This window comes from Martes martes, assembly GCF_963455335.1.
Source record: "Martes martes genome assembly, chromosome: 8".
In the NCBI taxonomy this organism is placed as follows: domain Eukaryota; kingdom Metazoa; phylum Chordata; class Mammalia; order Carnivora; family Mustelidae; genus Martes; species Martes martes.
The window spans coordinates 54,548,436-54,560,951 of record NC_137895.1 but is presented as its reverse complement, the minus strand read 5'-3'; the positions used below and the strand labels follow the sequence as shown (position 1 = coordinate 54,560,951).

At 39.5% G+C, this 12,516-nt stretch overlaps 1 pseudogene across 1 annotated transcript; it reads left to right on the top strand.

The window, feature by feature from the left end:
* Nucleotides 1-9,904: 9,904 nt before the first annotated feature.
* LOC308347065 (putative taste receptor type 2 member 33) lies at nucleotides 9,905-10,954 on the top strand (annotated as a pseudogene). Its single transcript has one exon. The product of its transcript is annotated as a putative taste receptor type 2 member 33 (transcript).
* Nucleotides 10,955-12,516: the final 1,562 nt, after the last annotated feature.

Here is a 12,516-nt window from a genome sequence, read left to right as displayed (position 1 = left end):
AATTTTTCTCTACTGGCTCCCCGACTCTACTAACTTACTGAAATTTCAGCTGCAGAGCCCTTTCCTTGGGAAGACAAATACAGCAAGTTTTTATGAGGCTAACACCAGCACTCTAAGAACCGGCTGCCTTAGGGCCATTTAAAGCCTTTCACTTGATTTCGACATGAGAGGATAATCAAGCTTTGGGAATGCGAATGCAAAAACAAGGCACTAAACATACCGATTATACAGCTATTGCCTCTAAGCATACAACCTAATTCAGATGCCTCCGCCTGTCCAAACTGTCTTAAGGCTACAGCTGCAGCTGCAAAGTTAGTAAAAGCCTCAGCAGATTTAACCCAAAGAAATGACCTTTATTTACAATGCCCCCCCGCCCCGCCCACCACCACACACACACTGTTCAGTCTCTTAAATACTAGACAGACTCAAGATTTCTCTGCATCAAGGTGATCCTTCTGCTTTCACCACCTAATCTCCATCTTAAACACTGTAACATTCTCAGTCCTACCCCTACCCCCACCCGATGAAAGCCAACCCCATGACTCTGGAGTAATAATGTCCCTTTTGGTGACAGTGGGTCCTCATTTTTGAGATACCCCTTTGACTAATCTTGATCTAATTTTGTTTGTTGGTGAATCATATTGTAAAAATGAAAGAAGAATTTCTGAACTGGCTATGCTATTACCACCCGTTAGGAACTACTGGACAAGCCAAACCAGCCCAAAAAGCAGAGCTCTGTGCTCTTACCAGGAGATGAATTATCAACATTCACACTAATAGCTGGTTTGCCTTTGGGGCCTCCATCAGTTGGGGATGTTACGGAAACAAAGGAGATCTTACATCCTTGGGGACCCTAATAAAAAATGGGCAACAAGTAAATGATCTTGGTGCTATCGAAAATTGCTATCATCAAATTAAGGCTGAACCTGAGTTTCCGGAAAGTGCTCTAGCCAACTTGTATGCAATAGAATCTGTAAAGATTATGGCACACGTGGACAAAGTCCATTCTGCTTCTGCAAAAAATGACCCCTTGTTGCCAGACTTTTGCCATCCTGATGTCCTTGCAACATGGTAGCAGTCTGCTTCCAGATCAGTAAATGATCCAGGCATATGATGGTGGTAAATTCAGTGAATAGTCAGCACCACGGAAGCCCAAGATGGCTGCTTGGTTCTTCCCAGCTCCCTGGCAAATCCCATTTTTTGATTTTTACATTCCTTTACCTGCCCCCCCCATGGTACATTTAAGATGACTCAAATTATAACTAAACATTGGTGGGGGGAGACTCCTAAAGATTGCAAAACAGTTTACCATCAATGTCTGACCTGTCAGGTCTATAATCCTAGAAATTTTATTTTTGTTCCCAGAGGCCGCAAACCTCCTCCCTCCAGACCCTTTGAAAACCCGCAGCTGGACTTCATTCAATTGCCACCTAGTATGGGTTAGCGATATGTTCTTGTGTGTGTGTTTCCTAGATGTGATGAAGCCTTCCCCTGCCATAAGGCTGATGCTTTTACGATAGCAAAATAGTTGTTAGAAAATGTGTCTCCCCCCTTGGAGTATACCTTCCACAATTTCTGGGGATCAAGGCATTCACGTCACTGGGCAGATCACACAAACCTCAAGGAAAGCCTTGTACAGTTCTTGGAATTATCACTATCTCTATCACCCTCCATCATTGGGCAGGGTTGGGAGAATGAACGGGGTCCTCACATTATAATCTCCCTTGACATAAGATGTTGCCTCTGGTCTTGCTGACTGTTCCCAGTGCCAGCTTTGGGAAACAAGCTCACTCCGAATGAGAGCTTCGTGGCTGTACATCATTCTGTTGGTCTCATTATCTGCTTGAATAACCAGCTACTGTAAGTCTTCAATGTCTTATACTAAAGCTATCATCAACAAGGTGAAGAAGACTTCCCAGATTCCAATTCGAAGCTTCCTGTTGGTCCCAGATTGGAACCTGGGGGCAAGGTACTCTGGAAGTGTCATCAGAGGAAAACAATCCTTGAATCTCATTGGAATGAAACTTACCAGGAGCTCCTGACCACTCACACTAACACCAAATGAAAAAGTATGGACCCTTGGATTCTCATCTCACAGCAGAACAAGGCTCCACCTGACATCTTATCCTTTGCAGATGCTGGAGCCCTCTAAAACACACTGACACAGAAGAGAGGTTGGTAGACTATTTCCATGCAAGACACCAGACTGAGGCTTTGTACTTTAACTCAGCACAAACTCTTTTCTTACCCTTTTTCTTGCCCTCACTCTGGCATTGGTCTGGAAAGATAATGCCCTCATCCATATCCCCCAGGCTCTCACTAAGGGAGGAGGGGTCATCTTTCAGATTGCTGGATTTGTCGTCAAAGATTTCTATCTGTCCATGATCCTAGGGACCCCTGGGTCCTTTCTGTGACTAATTCTTCTTTATTTTCTAACGTCACCACAAACAATAATCAATGCCCCACCCCCAGAAGTCTCTTACCAGAGTTCAACTCTTACAGCCAGAACGACCTGTGCCCTTTGACCTTTTTCAATTATAACTGTATGTACTCACTTAAACACAGCTATTTATGTAAATCTTGGTATACTTGCACCCCCACATTCCCGTGATTGTCCAGATCAGATCTACCCACCATTCTCTTAAGACCTCTTACCAGCAGCACCTGTCTTTGCAGGGTATTTAGAGCAACTCATTCTTTTAGGCTAGGCTATGTGCTGACAACTTAATGGATCCTTGGCTTGAACAGGTAAAGGCACAGTCCCCATAAATGAATTCAGCACCACCCCAAAGGCAATAGTTTGTACTCTAGCAGGGATTGTCTTCGTCTGTGGTGATTATCTTTCTTGTGCCTGAATACCTCCGTAGGTAGCTGGTGCTCAGCTTAGCAAGTGCCCCTTAGGTGATCTCACTGTGCCCCTAACTTTTTACAAGCAAACCAAGACATTTCATTGGTTGACTTCCCTGAATGTCCTGGGTGCCTCAGTTGTTAAGCGTCTGCCTTCGGCTGAGGTCATGATCTCAGGGTTCTGGGTTGAGCCCCACATCGGGATCCCTGCTTAGCGGGAAGCCTACTTCTCCCTCTCCCACTCCCCCTGCTTGTGTTCCTGCTCTCATTGTCTCTGTCAAATAAATAAATAAAATCTTAAAAAAAAAAAAGAACATGAAAAGTCATAGGAGGCTTTACTAAAAGAAGAATTATCCACATTCCTTGGCAAGGGAATTAGTTACCAACTAAGACATTGTAAATGAACTGAAATGATTTTCCCAATGTTTGCTGAAGACCAACATGATAATAGAAGCTGGCACCTATTGAAATGAAATGGAAGCCACGATAAAAACAAAACAAAACAAAAAACTACAAAAACTATTTGTTTTCAATCCATCAATTCATCAACAGTGATATTTGGAATAATAATTTTTCACTCAGGAGAAATGTCAAGCACACAACATTTTGGGTTGTCAGAACTGTGGAATTCCTAACAGGTATTTGCAGAAATGGACTGGTTGGAATAAAGAACTGCATCAAGTGGGTAAGAGAGAGGAAGATCAGCTTCATTGGTCTTATCCTCATCAGCTTGTCTATAACCAGACTGTGTTTCTTGATCATGATATTAACTGATTCACTTCTACTGGTGCTCTCTGTACATCCACACAGCACTGGTCAAATTGAAAAATTTGATGTTCTTTTTGCATAATGACTAACCACTGGTGTGTCTGGTCTGACACCTGCCTCAGTATCTTCTGCTTCCAGAAGACAGCTACTTTTTCCTGTCCATTTTTTTTTTTTGGTTGAAGTGGAAAATTAATAGTATTTTTCTGGGGTCTTTGCTCTTTTTTCCTTTTAGCTTCCAGTGATGGACCTGGAAATAATAAAAACAATTCTAATTATTTTAAATTTAAATAATTAAAATAATTCCTATTATTTTAAATTTAGAATCAAGTAAAACATGGAAGATGAATATGTATGAAATGCAAACCATTATTTTCTTAGTGCTCATCAATGTTTAGGGGATGGTAACCTAAACATTAGAGAAACTAAAAGGGATCCAGAGGGAAGGGAGAGCAATTTCAGGCACAGCTGCCATTTCACGTCTGTGAGGTGACTCAGCAGACCATCCATGACAGATTGCTCATGTTCCAAATGTGTAAATATTTCACAGGCTTGCTTTCCTTCTGCTGCTTGGAGTCTCAGCCTCTGGGATGGCCCAGTCTATTGGATTAAGTCAGGCCCCTCCTGGATAACCTCCTCTCTGATGAATTCAAAATCAACTGATTTGAAACCTTAATTATAACTGAAAAATCCTTTCCTAGGAGCAAGTGCCTTGGCTAGCATCTGAATGGATGACAGGAACAAGGTGTGTCAATGCTATGGATGGTTGTTGGCCTCCCCCTGCCAGTAGCTCTCCTGAGAGAATCTCCATTGTAGGACACTATAAGCGCAAACATTTTGGAAAGAACATTCTAGAAAATGCCTAATTGGCACATCAAAAAGCCATGTCAGTAGCTTCCATATTTTCAAGGGAGGCTGGGAAAGTATTTCCATTTAGTTCTCTAAAATTAGAGATCGATAGAATAAGGCATGATTCCAAGAATAGGATCCAGTTTTTGGATGACTGAAGAGAATGACAACTGTTCAATGTAGTTGGCTTCTTCAGCTCTCCAACATTTACCATTTACCACATTTAAAATAGACAAAAAAAATCTCTGCTCCCCTCCCCCAAAAGAAGCTATCCTTCACTGTATTAGGTGCCTACTTTTCGTTACAGATCATTTGAGACTTAGTAGCTTAAAATAGCAATAATCACTATCCCCTCGGTTCCTGAGAGTCAAGAATTCAGGGGTGACTCAGCTCATGGTTCTGGCCCTGAGTCTCTTATGAGGCTGCTGGAGTCATCGTGATGGCCTCTTCCAGGCGCCCGCACTAGGAAGACTTGAACAGCTGCAACCTGGAAGAGCTCAGGCATCTCAACTCTGCTTCTCTTTGTTTTTTCCACATGGTGCCTCCAGCATCATGACTCAAGGCTTCAAAGGCAGATGTCCCAAGATAACTGGATTTTTAAACCTTGCCTGGCAAGTTAACCAGTGTCAGTTGGACACGCTACTTATTGAAGCAAACTACTGAGGCCCTTATTGAAGGGCAGGGGAGTTACACTCCACCAATTTATGTGAGCTCTGTCAAAGCATTTGGTCCTATTTTCAACCACCAAAGGTCCAAAAATGGGTTCTTGTTTCATCCTGATACAAATACCTCATCTCTGGACAATGCCAGTTTTTCCCTTATTTTCATCATGATTTTCTCCATAATTTATAACTTAGAGACTAAATTGTAAAACTAATGATTACTAAACTATCTTTATTTTCTTTTGTTTTATTTAAATTCAAGTTAGTTAACATGTAGTATATTATTAATTTCTGGGTAGAATTTAGTGATTTATCAGTTGTATATAACAACGAGATGCTCATTGCATCATCTGCCCTCCTTAATGCCCATCCCCCAGCCAACCCATCCTCCTACCTCCCCTCCAGCAAACCTCAGTTTGTTCCCTACAGTTAGGAGTCTCTTATGGATTGTCTCCCTCTCTGATTTCATCTTATTTTATTTTTCCTTCCCTTCCTCTATTTCCATCTGTTTTGTTTCTTAAGTTCCACATATGAGTGAAATCATATGACATGTGTCTTTCTCTGACTGACTTATTTCACTTAGCATAATACCCTCTCATTCTGTCATTTTAAATGGCGAGGTTTCATTCTTTCTGTTGGCTGAGTAATATTCCAATATGTGTGTGTGTGTGTGTGTGTGTATCACATCTTTTTTATCCATTCATCTGTCGACAGACATCTGGGCTCCTTCCATAGTTTGACTATTGTGGACTATTGTAGACATTCACAATATTGTGAATATTGTGGATATTGTGCTATAAACATTGGAGTGCATGCAAACACACATTTATTATCTCATAGCTTTTTTGGGTCAGGAGTCTGGGCAAGCTGTGTTTTGAGCTTCAGGATCTCACCAAGTTGAAGTCATCATTTTGATGATAGAGTGTCCTCATCTGCAGGCTTGCCAAGAAGAATCCACTCCCAAGTTCACCCAGGTTGTTGGTAGAATTCATTTTCTTGTGGCCTTTCCATAGACACTTAATTGCATGGCTGCTTACTTCTTTAAGGCCAGCAAGAGCCTCTCGCTCAGTGGAGGCTGAGCCACTCTTCTGAAGATTTACCTGATTACCTCAAGCCCCTGAAAGATAATCTCCTTTTTAATTATCTTAGAATTAGGGGCTGGGGATCTTAAGTATTTACAACATTCCTTCGTGCTGCCCATATTCTGCAGGCTAGAAATAAGTCACAAGCCCTGCCCATGCTTAAGGGCAGGGAGGGAATTATACAGGGTGTGAACATCATGGGGAACAAAAATTTTGAATTTTGTCACAGTACAATTTATTAGCATATTTATTTTATGAATTATGCTTTTGATGTTGTATCTAAGAAGTCTGCCTAATTCAAGTTTACAAAATTTTACAGAAGTTCACAAAATTTTCTCTTGTTTTTTACTAAAGTTTATAGTTGTTGTTCTTACATTTAGGTTCTATGATTAATTATCTATGATCAATTTTGAGTTAACTTTGTGTATGGCATGGAATAAAGGTCTAAATTTATCTCTATGAATGTGGGTATTTAATTGTCCCAACCTCATTTATGGGTACTAAAGAAGGATCATTTCCCCCTTGACTGCTTTGATACCTTTTGAATTCATTTGTAGCAGCATTCTAGCTGGTCTTCAGGGTTCATACCTTCTTTCCTTACTGACTTAAGGCCCTTGATCTGTGAAAGGACTACTTTACTTTTCTTGAGATTGGTGGGCCACTGACCATGAGGAGTTGAGGACCAGAACTTTCCCAGGTCACAGCATACAGCAAGTCTGTTTGAAGCTGCCTCGGCTTCCTGATTAACCTAGCATTTTTTTTTTTTTTTTTAGCAAAATATTTTTCTTCTTTTAGGTCATGCTAATTATTTTACTGAACTTCTTTTGTGTATCTGGAGACCTTGTCCCCCTTTGAGAAAGAACAAAGTCCTCTTACCCATCATGACATGAGAACCAGCACAACCCCTCACAATCCCCTCAAACGGAGATAACATGTGTAGCTGGCATCATGGAATCTGCACATAATCAAGAAATGTTGTAAGCCACTGCACTCCTTTTGCTGAGTAACTACCCTAAACTCCTTTAAAAACCCCTGGTCCAGGCAGAAATCTCTGAGTTGGTTTTGAACAAGAGTCTGCCTTCTCCCCAGGTTGCCAGCCTCCTGAATAAAGCTTACATTTCTTTCCAATCAAAAATTTCTCTTTTGAGGGGCACCTGGGTGGCTCAGTTGGTTAAGTATCCGACTTCTGATGTCAGCTCACATCATGAGCTCAAGGTCGTGCGATCGAGCTCTGCACTGGGGTCCATGTTCAGCAGGCAGTCTGCTTGAGATTTTCTCTCTCCCTCTCCCTCTGCCCCTCCCTGCTTCACTTGCATGTGTGCTCTCTCTCTCTCTCTTAACTGAATAAATAAAAACCTTAGAAAACAAAGCGAAACAAAACAAATCTCATCTCTTGAGTTATAGCCTTTTGAGTGACAGGCAGCCTAACCTGGGTTTGGTAATAAATTGACCATGAATATAAATATAAGTCTAGACTCTCAATTGTGTTTCATTAATATATATGTCTATCTGCATGAGAATACCACACTTTTTTTTTTTTTTTTAAAGATTTCATTTATTTATTTGACAGGAGAGAGAGAGAGAGAGTGATCACACAAGCTGGGGGAGTAGCAGAGGGAGAGGGAGAGAGAGAAGTAGGCTTTCTGCTGAGCAGAAAGCATGATTCAAGGCTTGATCCCAGAACTCTGGGTTCATGAGCTGAGCTGAAGGCAGAAATTTAACCGACTGAGCCACCCAAGCGCCCCAATACTGCACTATCTTAATACAGCTTACTAGCAAGCTTTGACACCAGGAACTGAGATCTTTTTATTTTTTTCAAATTTATTTATTTATTTATTATTTTTTAAAAAAAATCCTTTTGACTTTTCTGGGTGCTTTGCATTTCCATATATATTTTAGACATGGTTTTTCACTTTCTGCAAATAGTGCCTGCTGGGATTTTGCACTGAATATATAGATCATCCCTTTACCTGAAAAGACTCTTTATTCCAGATTTTAGTTCAGGTGGTCCTCCCTTCTTGCACAGTTTATGATGAATTTAAAATATAAGTTTGGAAATTTATTCTCCTTATCCTGCTTGTTACAGAAGGGAATCTTTCCTTTTTCAATTTGCTACATTCTATTCCTAAATGGAAGTATGGTAGATTAACATCAGTGTAAGTGTCTTAAATAGCACTGGATCAAATGACTAAGGAACAATGTTCCCTGCCCTTTCTGTACCAGACAAGCAAGACAGAAGATGGTGCACAAACTCCTCACAAAGGCCACTGGGAAAAGGATATCATTACTCTCGGCATTTTACTGATGATCATACTGAGGAAGAGAAGAGTTTCAGAACAACATCAAAGATCAGAGATATGTGAAGCGGACAATCTAGGTTTCTCATCCTGGCACTCCCACTCAAGATCCTCTGAGTTACTACAAAATTGAATTACTACAAAAACTGAATCTGAATGAAATTCAAGGTTAAAGGTTGATTTTAACATCTATTAATCTTAAAAAAGAAGTTATCAAAAATGAATTAAACAGAAAATAAAACTAAATATTTGTATATGGAAAATACTAGAATTGGCAATGTTCTTTTGAAATGCCCAAAAATGTTTATAAAATTCTTGAATATTTTAGGGGCGCCTGGGTGGCTCAGTGGGTTAAAGCCTCTGCCTTCGGCTCAGGTCATTGTCCCAGGGTCCTGGGATGGAGCCCCACATCAGGCTCTCTGCTCCGTGGGGAGCCTGCTTCCTCCTCTCTCTGTTCCTGCCTCTCTGCCTACTTGTGATCTCTGTCTGTCAAATAAATAAAGTCTTAAAAAAATTCTTGAATATTTTAATTATATATCAATATTTAAGTATAAAATAGACTCAGAAAAGAACTTTATCAAGGGCCTGCGCATGAGAGCTACATCTGGTAACCATTAATAATGGCTTGAGAAGCCTGCATGTGAGAAAGGGAGAATTTAAACTGGGATGATCTCCTGACACTGATTTTACATTTTGGAAATTATAGGACAGTAATTCCATCCATGAGATGCATATGTATTTGTGTGAGTTTATGTGTGTGTGTGTGTGTGTTTATGAGCTTGTAAGTAAATGAACTTTTAAGTATTAGTTATCAGCAACCAGCTTTTAGAGAGAATTGTCTTTTCTGGATGTTTTGAAAGAAAAAGTAAAATTCTTCCTATGTAAATCTGGCATTAAATAATAAGTCCATAGCGCTATAGATCCTAGCTATGACCAAGCTTCATGAAATAGTTTGGACATTCACTGTTTGTTTATGTATTGGGTTTTTAAAATTTTACTACCTCACAACTAAAGTTGGTGAACACAAATTATGGAAAGGTTAAACAAGGAAAAAATTGCAAAACAATATGTCCTTATTTGCATGTTAGCAAATGTGACCCCAGCTTTCGCTTCCACACCGGTTATGAAATAATCTAGCCCATGGCAAGGACACAGAGTATATGCGTGGGCGTCAATTTAGCCATTTGGGAATAACAATGGTTTTCATCAAGACGGCATTGAGTTCATCTATTAGCATACCCTGGTGCTTTCCTGCTTGACATTGGTCACAGAATTTAAAAGAAACAAGAACTTTCCTGCACATTCAGAGATCAGCAGCCTATAGAATATAAGGTCAGAATATTCAAGGAACCACAACTAGTGACATTAGACTTGGCCTTTTGGTTTGTTTTCCTTTCTAGACATGGTAATTTTGCTACCTGACATTTTCTCCATCTTCGTAATAATAGAATTTGTTCTAGGAAATTTTGCCAATAGCTTCATAGTGGTGGTGAACTGCATTGACTGGGTCAAGAGACAAAAGATGTCCTCAGCTGATCAAATTCTCACTGCTCTGGCGATCTCCAGAATCAGTTTGCTTTGCGTAATGTTAATAAATTGGTATGTAGCTGTGTTGAATCCAGATTTATTTAGATTGGAAACAAAACTTCTGGTTAATATTACATGGACAGCAAGCAATCATTTTAGCGTCTGGCTTGCTACTTGCCTCAGCATATTTTATTTGTTCAAAATAGCCAATTTCTCTAGCTTTATTTTTCTTCGCCTCAAGTGGAGAGTTAAAAGTGTAATTCTTGTGATACTGTTGGGGTCTTCGTTCTTTTTGGTTTTTCATGTTCTGGTGGTAAGCATATATGAGAAAATGCTGATGAAGGAATATGAAGGAAACATCACTAGACAATCCAGATTGGTGAACATTGCACGCCTTTCAAATATGACTGTATTCACATTAGCAAACTTTGTGCCCTTTGCTATATCCCTGGCATCTTTTCTGCTGTTAATCATTTCCCTGTGGAAACATCTCAAGAAGATGCAATCTGTTGGTAAAAGATGCCAGGATCCCAGCACCAAGGTCCACATAAGAGCCATGCAGACTGTGATCTCCTTTCTCTTGCTATTAGTAGGTTACTTCCTGACTCTAACTGTCACAATCTGGACTTCTAAGTGGCTGCCGAACAAGTTGGTCCTCCTGTTTTGCAAGGCTATGGGAATCTTGTATCCTTCAAGCCACTCATTTATCCTGATTTGGGGAAACAAGAAGCTGAGAGAGGCCTTTCTGTCATTTCTGTGGCCGCTGAGGTACTGGCTGGAAGAAAGGATGTAAGAGGAGCATCATGTCTCCCAGGAGAAAACAAGCTGATGGCATCTCTAACATTTTATACTTCCTATCTCTCTTTCTAATGAGTATATAATTGAGTAATTTCCAAAGTTTTATCTAGAAAAGTCTTTTACCTAGGCATATCACAAAAAGTATATGTGTGTGTATGTATGAAAAATATAAGAACGATTATACCTTAAAAAGGTAATAATAAATCCGTAGCACTGTAGATCCTACCTTTTGCAAGTAAGAATGTAATTATACAAAATATTGTAAGAGATGCTTCAAGATTATGAAGCAGTGTATATTTCATATACACATTCTATGTATTGTCTTCCAAATTTATGATCTATATTTATGCATTTTTCAGAACTGACAACTTCATCTCAGGAAATCATTGCTATTTCCCATTGTAATCAGTACCACACATACATACAACAATATTTAGATTTTATTGTTTGAATCGTCAATCTTTTGGGAGGTAATGATATTCAATTGTAAATCACACATTGAGGATGAATGTTTTGGGTAGATATTATCCCGACATGAATTCTTCTTGGTTAGTAGAGAGCCATGGGTGTGGTGCATAAACAATGATTTTTGGAACACTGAAAAAAAAAAAATTAAATTAAAAAAAAAGAAAAAGGTGGGGCGCCTGGGTGGCTCAGTGGGCTAAATCCTCTGCCTTCAGCTCAGGTCATGATCCCAGGGTCCTGGGATTGAGCCCCGCATCAGGCTCTCTGCTCGGCAGGGAGACTGGTTCCCTTCCTCTCTCTCTGCCTGCCTCTCTGCCTACTTGTGATCTCTGTCCGTCAAATAAATAAATAAAATCTTAAATAGAAGAGAAAAGAAAAAGATGCACATGATAAAATTCAAGAGTGACAAATATATTTAGAAGACTTTTTATGTGTGTGTACAATAAACAGTGCTAAAGAATATGAGATTTAATACAAGTAGGTAAAATCTTGGATAAAAAATCAAGTTCTACGATACGAACAAGGAAGGAAAAAATGAGCATGACTTGCTTTCAATGCTTCTATGTTCCCATATGCAGCTAGGAGAGTCGTTTCTTACAGTTTTTGAAGAAAGAAGACCTTTTTGAAAGTTGAGATCTGAACTCAAATTGTTTAAAACATTTTCATCTTTGAACCTCTGACTTGTCCATCGTTTTTTCCCTCTTGCTACCAAAAGTTTCTTTTAATCAGATAACAAGACTCAGATCTTGTTTGTCTTAAAAATATCTTCATTGTAAGAATAGTAAAAGTTTATGGTACTGGGATGCCTGGATGACTCAGTCAGTTAAACATCTGCCTTTGGCTCAGGCCATGATCCTAGGCTTCTGGGATTGAGCCCTGAATTCAGCTCCCTGCTCAGTGGGGACCCTGCTTCTCCCCCTGCTTGTGTGCTCTCTCTCTCTCACAAATAAATAAATAAAATCTTTAGAAAAATTATGGTACATAATGACCTTTCTGCACATTAAAATAGTATCTGTTATGTTTATATAATGATTATAAGGAATGTCTTCATCATCTGTTTTATTATGTCTTGTGAAAATAATGAAATAGTGTGTTGATGTATTATTAATAACAAATTCTATTTTAAGAAAGAAATGTGTTACCAGGTTCAACAACTGAATTTACATACCTATGTTAATTCTTTACATTATGAAATTTTAACATTACTGAAACCTGAAGGTAAGT